This window comes from Nerophis lumbriciformis, linkage group LG14 (assembly GCF_033978685.3).
Source record: "Nerophis lumbriciformis linkage group LG14, RoL_Nlum_v2.1, whole genome shotgun sequence".
In the NCBI taxonomy this organism is placed as follows: Eukaryota; Metazoa; Chordata; class Actinopteri; order Syngnathiformes; family Syngnathidae; genus Nerophis; species Nerophis lumbriciformis.
In genome coordinates this window covers 31,217,050-31,236,845 of record NC_084561.2, presented here as the reverse complement: position 1 = coordinate 31,236,845, position 19,796 = coordinate 31,217,050, and positions in this window count along the sequence as shown.

The following is a 19,796-nucleotide window of genomic DNA, read 5'->3' as shown; positions in this document are numbered from 1 at the left end:
TGTGTCGTTTATGAGTTATGTTTAAATAACTGTCATATTGAGTGTGGCACTTATAATGTCACTATCAGTAAAACCTATTTTTTTATTTGTCAACCTTACCAAAATACCTCATTTTGGTAAAACTCACATAGATTCTATATTACAGACATTTTTAGACGGATTGCAAGTTTGGTTTTGGAGTCATGTTTATATATTTTTTTGCATGTAGTATGACAGTTATACTGTCATATTGAGTAAAAAAAACAAACGTGGGTCTTTACAAACCTTACAAAATATTTGTCCTAGTACAAATCACAAAGATACATGTCTCCAGGCATTATTAGCAATTTTGCATGTGTGGTTTAAGAGTTATGTTTACATAACTGTCAGATTGAATGTGACAGTATACTGTCATAGTGAGTAAAACCTAATTTTTGTATTTGTAAACCTTACCAAAATACCTGATTCTGGTAAAACTCACATAGATACAATATTACAGGTATTTTTAGACACAATTCATGTTTGTTTTTGGAGTTATGTTTATATAACTTTCATATTTAGTATGACGGTTATACCATCATATTGAGTAAAACAAAACTACATTGTGTCTTTATAAACCTTACAAATTATTTTTTTCCTGTAAAACTCACAACGATACATTTCTCCAGGCATTATTAGCCATTTATCATGTTTGGTTTAGGAATTATGTTTAAATACCTGTTCATGTTAAATGTGGCAGTTATCTTGTCATTATTAGTAAAACCTATTTTTTGTATTAGTAAACCTTACCAAAATACCTGATTCTGGTAAAACTCACATAGATACAATATTACAGGAATTTTTAGACATAAAACATGTTTGGTTTTGGAGTTATGTTCATATAACTTTCATATTTAATATGACAGTTATACTATCATATTAAGTAAAAAAAAAACTAATTTGTGTCTTTACAAACCTTACAAAATATTTTTTTTCATTAAAATTCACAAAGATACATTTTTCCAGGCATTATTAGTCATTTTGCATTTGTTTTTTAGGAGTTATGTTTAAAAAACTGTCATATTGAGTGTGGCAGTTATACTGTCATTTTGAGTAAAACCTAATTTTTGTATTTGTAAACCTTACTAAAATACATGATTTTGGTAAAACTCACATAGATTCAATATTACAGACATTTTTAGACGGATTGCAAGTTTGGTTTTAGAGTTGTGTGTATATAACTTTCATATTTAGTATGACAGTTATACTGTCAAATTGAGTAAAAAATAACAAACTTGTAATTTTACAAACCTTACAAAATATTTTTTTTCCAGTAAAATTCACAGAGATACATTTTTCCAGGCATTATTAGTCATTTTGCATGTGTGGTTTAGGAGTTATGTTTATATAGCTGTCAGATTAAATGTGACAATATACTGTCATAGTGAGTAAAACCAATATTTTGTATTTGCAAAACTTACAAAAACAACTGATTCTAGAAAAACTCACATGGATACAATATTACAGGCATTTTTAGACATAATGCATGTTTGGTTTTGGAGTTATGTTTTTACTACTTTTACATTTAGTATCACAGTTATACGCCCTGCGATGAGGGGGGGACTTGTCCAGGGTGTACACCGCCTTCCGCCCGATTGTAGCTGAGATAGGCTCCAGCGCCCCCCCGCGACCCCAAAAGGGAATAAGCGGTAGAAAATGGATGGATGGTTGGACAGTATAACTGTCATCCATCCATCCATATTAAGTAAAAAAAACTAAATTGTTTCTTTACAAACCTTACAAAATATGTTTTTCCAGTAATCTCACAAAGATACATTTCTCCAGGCATTATAGCCATTTTGCATGTGTGGTTTGGTAGTTATGTTTAAATAAATGTCAAATTGAATGTGACAGTATACTATCATGGTGAGTAAAACCAATATTTTGTAATTGCAAACCTTACTACAACAATTGATTTTAGTAAAACTCGCATGGATACAAAATTACAGGCATTTTTAAGCAATGCATTTTTGGTTTTGGAGTTATGTTTATATATTTTTTACATTTAGTATTACAGTTATACTGTCATATTGAGTAAAAAAAACTAACTTGTGTCTTTATAAACCTTAAGAAAAATGTTTTTCCAGTAAAACTCACAAAGATACATTTCTCCATGCATTATTAGCCATTAACCATGTTTGGTGTAGAGTTATGTTTAAATACCTGTCATATTGAGTGTGGCAGATATACTGTCATTATGAGTAAAACCTATTTTTTGTATTTGTAAAATTACCAAAATAACTGATTCTGATAAAACTCACATGGATAAAATATTACAGGATTTTTTAGACATAAAGCATTTTTCCATCATATTGAGTAAAAAAAACTAACTTGTGTCTATACAAACCTTACAAAATATTTTTTTTCCAGTAAAACTCACAAAAATACTTTTCTCCAGTTATTATTAGCCATTTTGTATCTGTGGTTTAGAATTTGTGTTTAAATAACAGTCAGATTGAAAGTGACAGTATACTGTCATAGTGAGTAAAACCTAATTTTTGTATTTGTAAACCTTAACAAAATACCTGATTCTAGTAAAACTCACATCGATTCAATATTACAGGCATTTTTAGACGGATTGCATGTTTGGTATTGGAGTTATGTTTATATAACTTTTACATTTATTATGACAGTTATACAAACATATTGAATAAAAAAAAATATTTTGTGTTTTATCAAACCTTACAAAATATTGTTTTTCCTGTAAAACTCACAAAGATACATTTCTCCAGGCATTATTAGCCATTTTGCATGTGTGGTTTAGGAGTTATGTTAACATAACCGTCATATTGAGGGTGGCAGTTATACTGTCATTATGAGTAAAACCAAATTTTTGTATTTATAAACCTTACCAAAATTCCTGATTCTGGTAAAACTTACATAGATACAATATTACAGGCATTTTTAGACATAATGCATGTTTGGTTTTGGAGTTACGTTTATATACATTTTTCCAGGCATTATTAGCTATTTATCATGTTTGGTTTAGGAGTTATGTTTAAATAACTGTCATATCAAATAATGCAGTTATACTGTCATTATGAGTAAAACCCAAGTTTTGTATTTATAAACCTTACCAAAATACCTGATTCTGGTAAAACTCATATAGATTCAATATTACAGACAGTTTAAGACGGATTGCAAGTTTAGTTTAGGAGTTTGGTTTTGGAATGATGTGTATATTACTTTTATATTTAGTTTGACAGTTATACCATCATATTGAGTAAAAAAAAAAAAAACGTTTGTCTTTACAAACCTTACAAAATATTTTTTTCTAGTAAAACTCACAAAGATACATTTCTCCAGGCATTATTAGCTATTTAGCATGTTTGGATTAGGAGTTATGTTTTAATAACTGTTATTTTGAATATGGCAGTATGAGTAAAACCCAATTTTTGTATTTGTAAACCTTACCAAAATACCTGATTCTGGTAAAACTCACATAGATTCAATATTACAGGCATTTTTAGACGTATTGCAAGTTTGGTTTTGGAGTTATGATTATTTAACTTTCATATTTAGTATGACAGTTTTATTGTCATATTAAGTAAAAAAAACTAACTTGTGTCTTTACAAACCTTATACATTTGTTATTTTTTTTCCAGGAAAACTCACAAAGATACATTTCTCCAGACATTATTAGCCATTTTGTATTTGTGGTTTAGGAGTTACAGTAAGTTTAAATAACTGTCAGATTGAATGTGACAGTATACTGTGAGTAAAACCTAAATTTTGTATTTATAAAGCTTACCAAAATACCTGTTTCTGGTAAAACTCACATAGATACAATATTACAGGCATTTTTAGACATAATGCATGTTTGGTTTTGGAGTTATGTTTATATACATTTCTCCAGGCATTATTAGCCATTTATCATTTTTGGATTAGGTGTCGAATAAAAATAAAGGACCCAGATTTCCCTCGCCCGGACGCGGGTCACCGGGGCCCCCCTCTGGAGCCAGGCCCGGAGGTGGGGCACGATGGCGAGCGCCTGGTGGCCGGTCCCCATGGGGCCCGGCCGGGCACAGCCCGAAGAGGCAACGTGGGTCCCCCCTCCAATGGGCTCACCGCCCATAGCAAGGGCCATAGAGGTCGGGTGCATTGTGAGCTGGGTGGCAGTCGACGGCAGGGCACTTGGCGGTCCGATCCTCGGCTACAGAAGCTAGCTCTTGGGACGTGGAACGTCACCTCGCTGGGGGGGGAAGGAGCCTGAGCTAGTGCGCGAGGTTGAGAAGTTCCGGCTAGATATAGTCGGACTCACTTCGACGCACAGCAAGGGCTCTGGAACCAGTTCTCTCGAGAGGGGATGGACTCTCTTCCACTCTGGCGTTGCCGGCAATGAGAGGCGACGGGCTGGGGTGGCAATTCTTGTTGCCCCCCGGCTCAGAGCCTGCACGTTGGAGTTCAACCCGGTGGACGAGAGGGTAGCTTCCCTCCGCCTTCGGGTGGGGGGATGGGTCCTGACTGTGGTTTGCGCTTACGCGCCAAACCGCAGCTCAGAGTACCCACCCTTTTTGGATTCGCTCGAGGGAGTACTTGAGAGTGCTCCCCCGGGTGATTCCCTCGTTCTACTGGGGGACTTCAATGCTCATGTTGGCAGCGACAGTGAAACCTGGAGAGGCGTGATTGGGAAGAATGGCCGCCCGGATCTGAACCCGAGTGGTGTTTTTTATTGGACTTTTGTGCCCGTCACAGATTGTCCATAATGAACACCATGTTCGAACATAAGGGTGTCCATATGTGCACTTGGCACCAGGACACCCTAGGTCGCAGTTCCATGATCGACTTTGTAGTTGTGTCATCGGATTTGCGGCCTCATGTTTAGGACACTCGGGTGAAGAGAGGGGCGGAGCTTTCAACCGATCACCACCTGGTGGTGAGTTGGCTGCGATGGTGGGGGAGGATGCCGGACAGACCTGGCAGGCCCAAACGCATTGTGAGGGTTTGTTGGGAACGTCTGGCAGAGTCTCCTGTCAGAGAGAGTTTCAATTCCCACCTCCGGAAGAACTTTGAACATGTCACGAGGGAGGTGCTGGACATTGAGTCCGAGTGGACCATGTTCCGCGCCTCTATTGTCGAGGCAGCTGATTGGAGCTGTGGCCGCAAGGTAGTTGGTGCCTGTCGTGGCGGTAATCCTAGAACCCGTTGGTGGACACCGGCGGTGAGGGATGCCGTCAAGCTGAAGAAGGAGTCCTATCGGGTTCTTTTGGCTCATAGGACTCCTGAGGCAGCGGACAGGTACCGACAGGCCAAGCGGTGTGCGGCTTCAGCGGTTGTGGAGGCAAAAACTCGGACATGGGAGAAGTTCGGGGAAGCCATGGAAAACGACTTCTGGACGGCTTCGAAGCGATTCTGGACCACCATCCGCCGCCTCAGGAAGGGGAAGCAGTGCACTATCAACACCGTGTATGGTGAGGATGGTGTTCTGCTGACCTCGACTGCGGATGTTGTGGATCGGTGGAGAGAATACTTCGAAGACCTCCTCAATCTCACCAACACGTCTTCCTATGAGGAAGCAGTGCCTGGGGAATCTGTGGTGGGCTCTTCTATTTCTGGGGCTGAGGTTGCCGAGGTAGTTAAAAAGCTCCTCGGTGGCAAGGCCCCGGGGGTGGATGAGATCCGCCCAGAGTTCCTTAAGGCTCTGGATGCTGTGGGGCTGTCTTGGTTGACAAGACTCTGCAGCATCGCGTGGACATCAGGGTGGGAACCTCTGGATTGGCAGACCGGGGAGGTGGTTCCTCTCTTTAAGAAGGGAAACCGGAGGGTGTGTTGTAACTATCGTGGGATCACACTCCTCAGCCTTCCCGGTAAGGTCTATTCAGGTGTACTGGAGAGGAGGCTACGCCGGTCAGTCGAACCTCGGATTCAGGAGGAACAGTGTGGTTTTCGTCCTGGTCGTGGAACTGTGGACCAGCTCTATACTCTTGGCAGGGTCCTTGAGGGTGCATGGGAGTTTGCCCAACCGGTCTACATGTGTTTTCTGGACTTGGAGAAGGCATTCGACCGTGTCCCTCGGGAAGTCCTGTGGGGAGTGCTCATTTAGCAAATAACAAACTTGTAATTTTACAAACCTTACAAAATATTTTTTTCCAGTAAAATTCACAGAGATACATTTTTCCAGGCATTATTAGTCATTTTGCATGTGTGGTTTAGGAGTTATGTTTAAATAGCTGTCAGATTGAATGTGACAGTATTCTGTCATAGTGAGTAAAACCAATATTTTGTATTTGCAAAACTTACAAAAACAACTGATGCTAGTAAAACTCACATGGATACAATATTACAGGCATTTTTAGACATAATGCATGTTTGGTTTTGGAGTTATGTTTATACTACTTTTACATTTAGTATGACAGTTATACTGTCCATCCATCCATCCATTTTTACCGCTTATTCCCTTCTCAGCTACAATCAGGCGGAAGGCGGGGTACACCCTGGAAAAGTCGCCACCTCATCATATTAAGTAAAAAAAACTAAATTGTTTCTTTACAATCCTTACAAAATATGTTTTTCCAGTAATCTCACAAAGATACATTTCTCCAGGCATTATAGCCATTTTGCATATGTGGTTTGGTAGTTATGTTTGAATAACTGTAAAATTGAATGTGACAGTATACTATCATGGTGAGTAAAACCAATATTTTGTATTTGCAAACCTTACTACAACAATTGATTTTAGTAAAACTCGCATTGATACAAAATTACAGGCATTTTTTAACATAATGCATGTTTGGTTTTGGAGTTATGTTTATATATTTTTTACATTTAGTATTACAGTTATACTGTCATATTGAGTAAAAAAAACTAACTTGTGTCTTTATAAACCTTAAAAAAAAACGTTTCCAGTAAAACTCACAAAGATACATTTCTCCAGGCATTATTAGCCATTAACCATGTTTGGTTTAGAGTTATGTTTAAATAACTGTCATATTGAGTGTGGCAGATATACTGTCATTATGAGTAAAACCTATTTTTTGTTTTTGTAAAATTACCAAAATAACTGATTCTGATAAAACTCACATGGATAAAATATTACAGGATTTTTTAGACATAAAGCAAGTTTCCATCATATTGAGTAAAAAAAACTAACTTGTGTCTAAACAAACCTTACAAAATATATTTTTTCCAGTAAAACTCACAAAAATACATTTCTCCAGTTATTATTAGCCATTTTGCATCTGTGGTTTAGAATTTGTGTTTAAATAACAGGCAGATTGAATGTGTCAGTATACTGTCATAGTGAGTAAAACCTAATTTTTGTATTTGTAAACCTTAACAAAATACCTGATTCTAGTAAAACTCACATAGATTCAATATTACAGGCATTTTTAGACGGATTGCATGTTTGGTATTGGATAACTTTTACATTTATTATGACAGTTATACAAACATATTGAATAAAAAAAACTATTTTGTGTCTTATCAAACCTTACAAAATATTTTTTTCCCTGTAAAACTCACAAAGATACATTTCTCCAGGCATTATTAGCCATTTTGCATGTGTGGTTTAGGAGTTATGTTAACATAACCGTCATATTGAGGGTGGCAGTTATACTGTCATTATGAGTAAAACCAAATTTTTGTATTTATAAACCTTACCAAAATTCTTTATTCTGGTAAAACTCACATAGATACAATATTACAGGCATTTTTAGACATAATCCATGTTTGGTTTTGGAGTTATGTTTATATACATTTTTCCAGGCATTATTAGCTATTTATCATGTTTGGTTTAGGAGTTATGTTTAAATAACTGTCATATCAAATAATGCAGTTATACTGTCATTATGAGTAAAACCCAAGTTTTGTATTTGTAAACCTTACCAAAATACCTGATTCTGGTGAAACTCATATAGATTCAATATTACAGGCAGTTTAAGACGGATTGCAAGTTTGGTTTAGGAGTTTGGTTTTGGAATGATGTTTATATTACTTTTATATTTAGTTTGACGGTTAAACCATCATATTGAGTAAAAAAAAAAAAACTTTTGTCTTTACAAACCTTACAAAATATTTTTTTCTAGTAAAACTCACAAAGATACAATTCTCCAGGCATTATTAGCCATTTTGCATGTGTGGTTTAGGAGTTATGTTAACATAACCGTCATATTGAGGGCGGCAGTTAAACTGTCATTATGAGTAAAACCTAATTTTTGTATTTATAAACCTTACCAAAATTCCTTATTCTGGTAAAACTCACATAGATACAATATTACAGGCATTTTTAGACATAATCCATGTTTGGTTTTGGAGTTATGTTTATATAAATTTTTCCAGGCATTATTAGCTATTTATCATGTTTGGTTTAGGAGTTATGTTTAAATAACTGTCATATCAAATAATGCAGTTATACTGTCATTATGAGTAAAACCCAAGTTTTGTATTTGTAAACCTTACCAAAATACCTGATTCTGGTGAAACTCATATAGATTCAATATTACAGGCAGTTTAAGACGGATTGCAAGTTTGCTTTAGGAGTTTGGTTTTGGAATGATGTTTATATTACTTTTATATTTAGTTTGACGGTTAAACCATCATATTGAGTAAAAAAAACAAAACTTTTGTCTTTACAAACCTTACAAAATATTTTTTTCTAGTAAAACTCACAAAGATACAATTCTCCAGGCATTATTAGCCATTTTGCATGTGTGGTTTAGGAGTTATGTTAACATAACCATCATATTGAGGGCGGCAGTTATACTGTCATTATGAGTAAAACCTAATTTTTGTATTTATAAACCTTACCAAAATTCCTTATTCTGGTAAAACTCACATAGATACAATATTACAGGCATTTTTAGACATAATCCATGTTTGGTTTTGGAGTTATGTTTATATACATTTTTCCAGGCATTATTAGCTATTTATCATGTTTGGTTTAGGAGTTATGTTTAAATAACTGTTATTTTGAATATGGCAGTTATACTGTCATTATGAGTAAAACCCAATTTTTGTATTTGTAAACCTTACCAAAATACCAGATTCTGGTAAAACTCACATAGATTCAATATTACAGGAAGTTTAAGACAGATTGCAAGTTTGGTTTTGGAGTTATGTTTATTTAACTTTCATATTTAGTATGACAGTTATACTGTCATATTAAGTAAAAAAAACTAACTTGCTTCTTTACAAACCTTATAAAAAAAAAAAAAAATTCCAAAAAAACTCACAAAGATACATTTTTCCAGGCATTATTAGCCATTTTGTAATTGTGGTTTAGGAGTTACAGTATGTTTAAATAACTGTCAGATTGAATGTGACAGTATACTGTCATAGTGAGTAAAACCTATTTATTGTATTTATAAACCTTACCAAAATTGCCTAATTCTGGTAAAAATCACATAGATACAATATTGCAGGCATTTTTAGACATAATGCATGTTTGGTTTTGGAGTTATGTTTATAAAACTTTTATATTTAGTATGACAGTTATACCATCCTATTGAGTAAAAAAAAATAACTTGTGTCTTTATAAACCTTAGAAAAAAAAATGTTCCCAGTAAAACTCACAAAGATACATTTCTCCAGGCATAATTACCCATTTATCATGTTTGGTTTAGGAGTTATGTTTAAATAACTGTCATATTGAGTGTGGCAGTTATACTGTCATTATGAGTAAAACCTATTTTTTGTATTTGTAAACTTTACCAAAATACCTGATTCTGGTAAAACCCACATCGATACAATATTACAGGAATTTTTAGACATAAAGCATGTTTGGTTTTGGAGTTATGTTTATATAACTTTCATATTTAGTATGAAAGTTATACCATAATATTGAGTAAAAAACAAAAACTAATTTGTATCTTTACAAACCTTACAAAATATTGTTTTCCAGTAAAATTCACAAATATACCTTTCTCCAGGCATTATTAGTCATTTTGCATTTGTGTTTTAGGAGTTATGTTTAATTAACTGTCATATTGAGTGTGGCAGTTATACTGTCACTATGAGTAAAACCTAATTTTTGTTTTTGTAAACCTTACCAAAATACCTGATTCTGATAAAACTCACATATATTCAATATTACAGGCATTTTTAGACGGATTGCATATTTGGTTTTGGAGTTGTGTTTATATAACTTTCATATATAGTATGACAGCTATACTGTTAGATTGTGTAAAAAAACAAACTAACTCGTGTCTTTACCAAAATACCTGATTCTGGTAAAACTCATATAGATTTAATATTACAGGCAGTTTAAGACGGATTGCAAGTTTGGTTTAGGAGTTAGTTTTTGGAATTATGTTTATATTAATTTTATATTTAGTTTGACAGTTATACCATCATATTCAGTAAAAAAAAATTACTTTTGTCTTTACAAACATTACAAAATAGTTTTTTTCTAGTAAAATTCACCAAGATACATTTCTCCAGGCAATATTAGTTATTTAGCATGTTTGGTTTAGGAGTTGTGTTTAAATAACTGTTATTTTGAATATGGCAGTTATACTGTCATTATAAGTAAAACCCAATTTTTGTATTTGTAAACCTTACCTAAATACCTGATTCTGGTAAAACTCACATAGATTCAATATTACAGGCATTTTTAGACGTATTGCAAGTTTGGTTTTGGAGTTATGTTTATTTAACTTTCATATTTAGTATGACAGTTATACTGTCATATTAAGTAAAATAAACTAACTTGTGTCTTTACAAACCTTATAAAATATTTTTTTTTCCAGGAAAACTCACAAAGATACATTTCTCCAGGCATTATTAGCCATTTTGTATTTGTGGTTTAGGAGTTATGTTTAAATAACTGTCAGATTGAATGTGACAGTATACTGTCATTATGAGTAAAACCTAATTTTTGTATTTGTAAACCTTACCAAAAATACCTGATTCTGGTAAAAATCACATAGATACAATATTGCAGGCATTTTTAGACATAATGCATGTTTGGTTTTGGAGTTATGTTTATACAACTTTCATATTTAGTATGACAGTTCTACCATCATATTGAGTAGAAAAAAAAACAACTTGTGTCTTTATAAACCTTACAATTTTTTTCTTCCCAAAATTCACAAAGATACATTTCTCCAGGCATAATTAGCCATTTATCATGTTTCAGGTTTCGGAGTTATCTTTAAATAACTGTCATATTGAGTGTGGCAGTTATTGTATTGTGTGTCATTATAAAAACAAAACTATTTTTTGTATTTGTAAACCTTACCAAAATACCTGGTTCTGGTAAAACCCACACCGATACAATATTACAGGAATTTTTAGACATAAAGCATGTTTGGTTTTGGAGTTATGTTTATATAACTTTCTCAGTGGCCTAGTGGTTAGAGTGTCCGCCCTGAGATCGGTAGGTTGTGAGTTCAAACCCCCGGCCGGGTCATACCAAAGACTATAAAAAAATGGGACCCATTACCTCCCTGCTTGGCACTCAGCATCAAGGGTTGGAATTGGGGGTTAAATCACCAAAATGATTCCCGGGTGCGGCCACCGCTGCTGCCCACTGCTCCCCTCACCTCCCAGGGGGTGATCAAGGGTGATGGGTCAAATGCAGAGAATAATCTCGCCACACCTAGTGTGTGTGTGACAATCATTGGTACTTTAACTTTAACTTTCACTTATGTTTATATAACTTTCATATTTAGTATGACAGTTATACCATCATATTGAGTAAAAAAAAACTAATTTGTATCTTTACAAATCTTACAAAATATTGTTTTCCAGTAAAATTCACAAATATACATTTGTCTAGGCATTATTAGTCATTTTGCATTTGTGTTTTAGGAGTTATGTTTAATTAACTGTCATATTGAGTGTGGCAGTTATATTGTCACTATGAGTAAAACCTAATTTTTGTATTCGTAAACTTTACCAAAATACCTGAATCTGATAAAACTCACATATATTCAATATTACAGGCATTTTTAGACGGATTGCATAGTGGTTTTGTAATTATGTTTATATAACTTTCATATATAGTATGACAGCTAAACTGTTAAATTGTGTAAAAAAAAACTAACTTGTGTCTTTACAAACCTTACAAAATATTGTTTCCAGTAAAACTCACAAAGATACATTCCTCAAGGCATTATTAGCCATTTTGTCAGTATACTGTCATTATGAGTAAAACTAATATTTTGTATTTGTAAAACTTACAAAAACAACTGATTATAGTAAAACTCACATTGATACAAAATTATAAGCATTTTTAAACACAATGCATGTTTGGTGGCAGTCAATGTGGCAGTTATACTGTCATTATGAGTAAAACCTAATTTTTGTAATTGTAAACCTTACCAAAATACCTGATTCTGGTAAACCTCACATAGATACAATATTACAGGCATTTTTAGACATAATGTATGTTTGGTTTTGGAGTTATATTTATATAACTTTCATATTTAGTATGACAGTTATACCATCATATTAAATAAAAAAAACTAACTTGTGTCTTTATAAACCTTACAAAATATTGTTTTCCAGTAAAATTCACAAATATACATTTCTCTAGGCATTATTAGTCATTTTGCATTTGTGTTTTAGGAGTTATGTTTAAATAACTGTCATATTGAGTCTGGCAGTTAAACTGTCACTATGAGTAAAACCTAAATTTTTGATTTGTAAACCTTACCAAAATACCTGATTCTGATCAAACTTACATATAATAAATATTACAGACATTTTTAGACGGATTGCATGTTTGGTTTTGGAGTTATGTTTATAAAACTTTCATATATAGTATGACAGCTATACTGTAAAATTAAGTAAAAAAAACAACTAACGTATGTGTTTACAAACCTTACAAAATATTTGTTACAGTAAAATTCACAAATATACATTCCTCCAGGCATTATTAGCCATTTTGTCAGATTGATTGTGACAGTAAACTCTCATTATGAGTAAAACTAATATTTTATATTTGTAAACCTTACAAAAAAAACTGATTCTAGTAAAACTCACATGGATACAAAATTTTAAGCATTTTTAGACATAATGCATGTTTGGTTTTGGAGTTATGTTTAAATAATTGTCATATTGAATGTGGCAGTATACTGTCATTATGAGTAAAACCTAACGTTTGTATTTGTCAACCTTACCAAAATACCTGATTCTGGTAAAACTCAAAAAGATACAATATTACAGGCATTTTCAGACTAAATGCATTTTGGTTTTGGAGTTATGTGTATATAACTTTCATATTTAGTATGACAGTTATACCATCGTATTAAAAAAAAAAAAAAAACTTGTGTCTTTATAATCCTTACACATTATTTTTTTCCAGTAAAACTCACAAAGACACATTTCTCCAGGCATTATTAGTCATTTATCATGTTTGGTTTAGGAGTCATTTTTAAATAACTGTCATATCAAATGTTGCAGTTATACTGTCATTATGAGTAAAACACATGTTTTGTATTTGTAAACCTTACCAAAATACCTGATTCTGGCAAAACTCACATAGATTCAATATAACAGGCAGTTTAAGACATATTGCAAGTTTGGTTTAGGAGTTTGGTTTTGGAATTATGTTTATCTAACTTTCATATTTAGTATGACAGTCATCATATTGAGTAAAAAAAACAAATAACTTTTTTCTTTACAAACCTTACAAAATATTTTTTTTCTAGTAAAACTCACAAAGATTCATTTCTCCAGGCATTATTAGCCATTTAGCATATTTGGTTTAGGAGTTATGTTTAAATAACTGTTATTTTGAATATGGCAGTTATACTGTCATTATGAGTAAAACCCAATTTTTGTATTTGTAAACCATACCAAAATAACTGATTCTGGTAAAACTAACATATATTCAATATTACAGGCATTTTTAGACGGATTTGCAAGTTTGGTTTTGGTGTTATATTTATTCAACTTTCATATTTAGTATGACAGTTATACTGTCATATTGAGTAAAAAAAAAAGCTAACTTGTGTCTTTACAAAACTTACAAACTTTTTTTTTCCTGTAAAACTTACAAAGATACATTTCTCCAGGCAATATTTGACATTTTGCTTATGGTTTAGGAGTTATGTTTAAATAACAGTCAGATTGAATATGACAGTATACTGTCATAATAGTTTTTTACTCAATATGCCAGCAATGTTCTTAAATTCCTGAGATAATGCAAAAAAAGCAAAAAAAATGTTTTTCAACATAAATCCTACACCAAACATGCAACATGTCTAATAATGCCTGAAGACATGTATCTTTGTTAGTTTTACTAGGAAATGTATCTTTTGTAAGTTTTGCAACGACGCAAGTTAGTTTTTTTAATTCAATATAACAGTATAACTGTCAAACTGAATGTAAAAGTTATATAAACATAACTCCAAAACTGAACATGCATTATGTCTAAAAATAACTAAAATATTGTATCTATGTGAATTTTACCAGATTAAGGTAATTTGGTAAGGTTTACAAATACAAAAATTGGGTTTTTGTCATAATGACAGTATAACTGCTATATTCAATTTTACAGTTATTTAAACCTAACTTCCTAACCACACATGCAAATAGGCTAATAAAGCCTAAAACAATGCATCCTTGTGAGTTTTACTCGAAACATGCTATTTTAAGGCTTGCAAACACAAAAAGTAGTTTTTTACTCATTGTGACGGTAATTTTCTTAAAATCCTGAGATAATGCGAAATAAGCAATAAAAATGTTTTTCATCATAATTCCTACACCAAACATGCAACATGTCTAATAATGCCTGGATACATGTATCTTTGTTAGTTATACTAGAAAAAATATCTTTTGTAAGTTTTACAAAGACTCAAGTTAGTTTTTTTAATACAATATGACAGTATAACTGTCATACCAAATATGAAAGTTATATAAACATAACTCCAAAACTGAACATGCATTATGTCTAAAAATGCCTAAAATATTGTATCTATGTGAGTTACACCAGAATCAGGTAATTTGGTAAGGTTTACAAATACGAAAATTGTTTTTTGTCAAAATGACAGTATATCTGCTACATTCAATTTGACTGTTATTTAAACAAAACTTCCTAATCACACATGCAAATAGGTTAATAAAGCCTAAAACTATGCATTCTTGTGAGTTTTACTCGAAATATTTGCTATTTTAAGGTTTGCAAACACAAAAAGTCGTTTTTTACTCATTATGACAATAATGTTCTTAAAATCCTGTGATAATGCGAAATAAGCAATAAAAATGTTTGTCAGATATTTCCTACATCAAACATGCAACATGTCTAATAATGCCTGAAGACATGTATCTTTGTTAGTTTTATTAGAAAAATTATCATTTGTAAGTTTTGCAAAGAGGCAAGTTAGTTTTTTTAATTCAATATGACAGTATAACTGTCATACCAAATATGAAAGTTATGTAAACATTATTCCAAAACTAAACATGAATTATGTCTAAAATGCCTAAATATTGTATCTATGTGAGTTTTACAAGAATCAGTTAATTTGGAAAGGTGTACAATTACATAAATTAGGGGTTTACTCATCATGACAGATAACTGCTACATTCAATTTTACAGTTATTTAAACATAACTTCATAACCACACATGCAAAATAGGCTAGTAAAGCCTAAAACAATGCATCTTTGTGAGTTTTACTCGAAACATATGCTGTTTTAAGGCTTGCAAACACAAAAAGTAGTTGTTTACTCATTATGACAGTAATGTTCTTAAAATCCTGAGATAATGCGAAATAAGCAATAAAAATGTTTTTCAGATATTTCCTACATCAAACATGCAACATGTCTAATAATGCCTGAAGACATGTATCTTCGTTAGTTTTACTAGAAAAATTATCATTTGTAAGTTTTACAAAGACTCAAGTTAGTTTTTTTAATACAATATGACAGTATAACTGTCATACCAAATATGAAATATATATAAACATTACTCCAAAACTAAACATGCATTATGTCTAAAAATGCCTGTAATATTGTATCTAAGTGAGTTACACCAGAATCAGGTAATTTGGTAAGGTTTACAAATACGAAAATTGTTGTTTTTCATAATGACAGTATAACTGCTACATTCAATGTGACTGTTATTTAAACAAAACTTCCTAATCACACATGCAAATAGGTTAATAAAGCCTAAAACAATGCATCCTTGTGAGTTTTACTCGAAACATTTGCTATTTTAAGGCTTGCAAACACAAAAAGTAGTTTTTTTCTCATTATGACAGTAATGTTCTTAAAATCCTGAGATAATGCGAAATAAGCAATAAAAATGTTTTTCAACATAATTCCTACACCAAACATGCAACATGTCTAATAATGCTTGAAGATATGCATCTTTGTTAGTTTTACTAGAAACATTTTCTTTTGTAAGTTTTGCAAAGAGGCAAGTTAGTTTTTTTAATTCAATATGACAGTATAACTGTCAAACCAAATATGAAAGTTATATAAACATAACTCCAAAATTGAACATGTTTTATGTGTAAAAATGCATAAAATATTGTATCTATGTGAGTTTTACAAGAATCAGTTAATTTGGTAAGGAGTACAATTACATAAATTAGGGGTTTACTCATAATGACAGATAACTGCTACATTCAATTTGACAGTTATTTAAACATAACTTCCTAACCACACATGCAAAATAGGCTAATAAAGCCTAAAACAATGCATCCTTGTTAGTTTTACTCGAAACATACGCTATTTTAAGGCTTGCAAACACAAAAAGTAGTGTTTTACTCATTATGACAGTAATGTTCTTAAAATCCTGAGATAATGCGAAATAAGCAATAAAAATGTTTTTCAACATAATTCCTACACCAAACATGCAACATGTCTAATAATACGTGAAGATATGTATCTTTGTTAGTTTTACTAGAAACATTATCTTTTGTAAGTTTTGCAAAGAGGCAAGTTAGTTTTTTTAATTCAATATGACAGTATAACTGTCATACCAAATATGAAATATATATAAACATAACTCCAAAACTAAACATGCATTATGTCTAAAAATGCCTAAAATATTGTATCTATGTGAGTTACACCAGAATCAGGTAATTTGGTAAGGTTTACAAATACGAAAATAGTTTTTTTTCATAATGACAGTATAACTGCTACATTCAATTTGACTGTTATTTAAACAAAACTTCCTAATCACACATGCAAATAGGTTAATGAAGCCTAAAACAATGCACTCTTGTGAGTTTTACTCTAAACATTTGCTATTTTAAGGCTTGCAAACACAAAAAGTAGTTTTTTACTCATTATGACAGTAATGTTCTTAAAATCCTGAGATAATTCGAAATAAGCAAAAAAAATATTTTTTTCAGATAAGTCCTACATCAAACATGCAACATGTCTAATAATGCCGGAAGACATGGATCTTTGTTAGTTTTACTAGAAAAATTATCTTTTGTAAGTTTTGCAAAGAGGCAAGTTAGTTTTTTTAATTCAATATGACAGTATAACTGTCATACCAAATATAAATAAATAAATAAATGATAAATATGAAAGTTATATAAACATAACTCCAAAACTAAACATACATTATGTCTAAAAATGCCTAAATTATTGTATCTATGTGAGTTTTACAAGAATCAGTAAATTTGGTAAGGTGTACAATTACATAAATTATAATGACAGATAACTGCTACATTCAATTTGACAGTTATTTAAACATAACTTCCTAACCACACTTGCAAAATAGGCTAAAAAAGCCTAAAACAATGCATCCATGTGAGTTTTACTCGAAACATTTGCTATTTTAAGGCTTGCAAACACAAAAAGTAGTTTTTTACTCATTAAAACATTAATGTTCTTAAAATAATGAGATAATGCGAAATAAGCAATAAAATGTTTTTCAACATAATTCCTACACCAACATGTCTAATAATGCGTGAATATATGCATCTTTCTTAGTTTTACTAGAAACATTTTCTTTTGTAAGTTTTGCAAAGAGACAAATTCGTTTTTTCAATTCAATATGACAGTATAACTGTCATACCAAATATGAAAGTTATATAAACATAACTCCAAAACTGAACATGCATTATGTCTAAAAATGCCTGTAATATTGTATCTTTGTGAGTTTCACCAGAATCAGGTAATTTGGTAAGGTTTACAAATACAAAAATTGTTTTTTTTTCATAATGACAGTATAACTGCTACATTCAATTTGACTGTTATTTAAACAAAACTTCCTAATCACACATGCAAATACGTTAATAAAGCCTAAAACAATGCATCTATGTGAGTTTTACTCGAAACATTTGCTATTTTAAGGCTTGCAAACACAAAAAGTAGTTTTTTACTCATTATGACAGTAATAAATGGCTAATTATGCCTGGAGAAATGTATCTTTGTGAGTTTTACTAGAAAAAAATACTTTGTAAGGTTTGTAAAGACAAAAGTTTTTTTTTTCACTCAATATGATGGTATAACTGTCACACTAAATATAAAAGTAATATAAACATAACTCCAAAACAAAACTTGCAATCCGTCTTAAACTGCCTGTAATATTGAATCTATATGAGTTTTACCAGAATCAGGTATTTTGGTAAGGTTTACAAATACAAAACTTGGGTTTTACTCATAATGAAAGTATAACTGCATTATTTGATATGACAGTTATTTAAACATAACTCCTAAACCAAACATGATAAATGGCTAATAATGCCTGGAAAAATGTATATAAACATAACTCCAAAACCAAACATGCATTATGTCTAAAAATGCCTGTAATATTGTTTGTATGTGAGTTTTACCAGAATCAGGTATTTTCGTAAGGTTTATAAATACAAAATTTAGGTTTTACTCATAATGACACTATAAATGCCATATTCAAAATAACAGTTATTTAAACATAACTCCTGAACAAAACATGCTAAATGGCTATTAATAACTGGAGAAATGTATACAAACATAACTCCAAAACCAAACATGCATTATGTCTAAAAATGCCTTTAGTATTGTATCTATGTGAGTTTTACCAGAAACAGGTATTTTGGTAAGGTTTACATATACACAAATTTGGTTTTACTCATAATGACTGTATAACTGCCACATTTAATATGACAGTTATGTAAACATAACTCCTATACCACACATGCAAAATGGTTAATAATGCCTGGAGAAATGTATCTTTGTGATTTTTACTAGAAAAAAATATTTTGTAAGGTTTGTAAAGACAAAAGTTATTTTTTTTTTACTCAATATGATGGTATAACTGTCATGCTAAATATGAAAGTTATATAAACATAATTCCAAAACCAAACTCCTAAACCAGACCAGGGTGGTGGTTCCTCTCTTTAAGAAGGGGAACCGGAGGGTGTGTTCTAACTATCGTGGGATCACACTCCTTAACCTTCCCGGTAAGGTCTATTCAGGTGTATTGGAGAGGAGGCTACGCCGGATAGTCGAACCTCAGATTCAGGAGGAACAGTGTGGTTTTCGTCCTGGTCGTGGAACTGTGGACCAGCTCTATACTCTCGGCAGGGTCCTTGAGGGTGCATGGGAGTTTGCCCAACCAGTCTACATGTGTTTTGTGGACTTGGAGAAGGCATTCGACCGTGTCCCTTGGGAAGTCCTGTGGGGAGTGCTCAGAGAGTACGGGGTATCGGACTGTCTGATTGTGGCAGTCCGCTCCCTGTATGATCAGTGCCAGAGCTTGGTCCGCGTTGCCGGTAGTAAGTCGGACACGTTTCCAGTCAGGGTTGGACTCCGCCAAGGCTGCCCTTTGTCACCGATTCTGTTCATAACTTTTATGGACAGAATTTCTAGGCGCAGTCATGGCGTTGAGGGGATCTGGTTTGGTGGCTGCAGGATTAGGTCTCTGCTTTTTGCAGATGATGTGGTCCTGATGGCT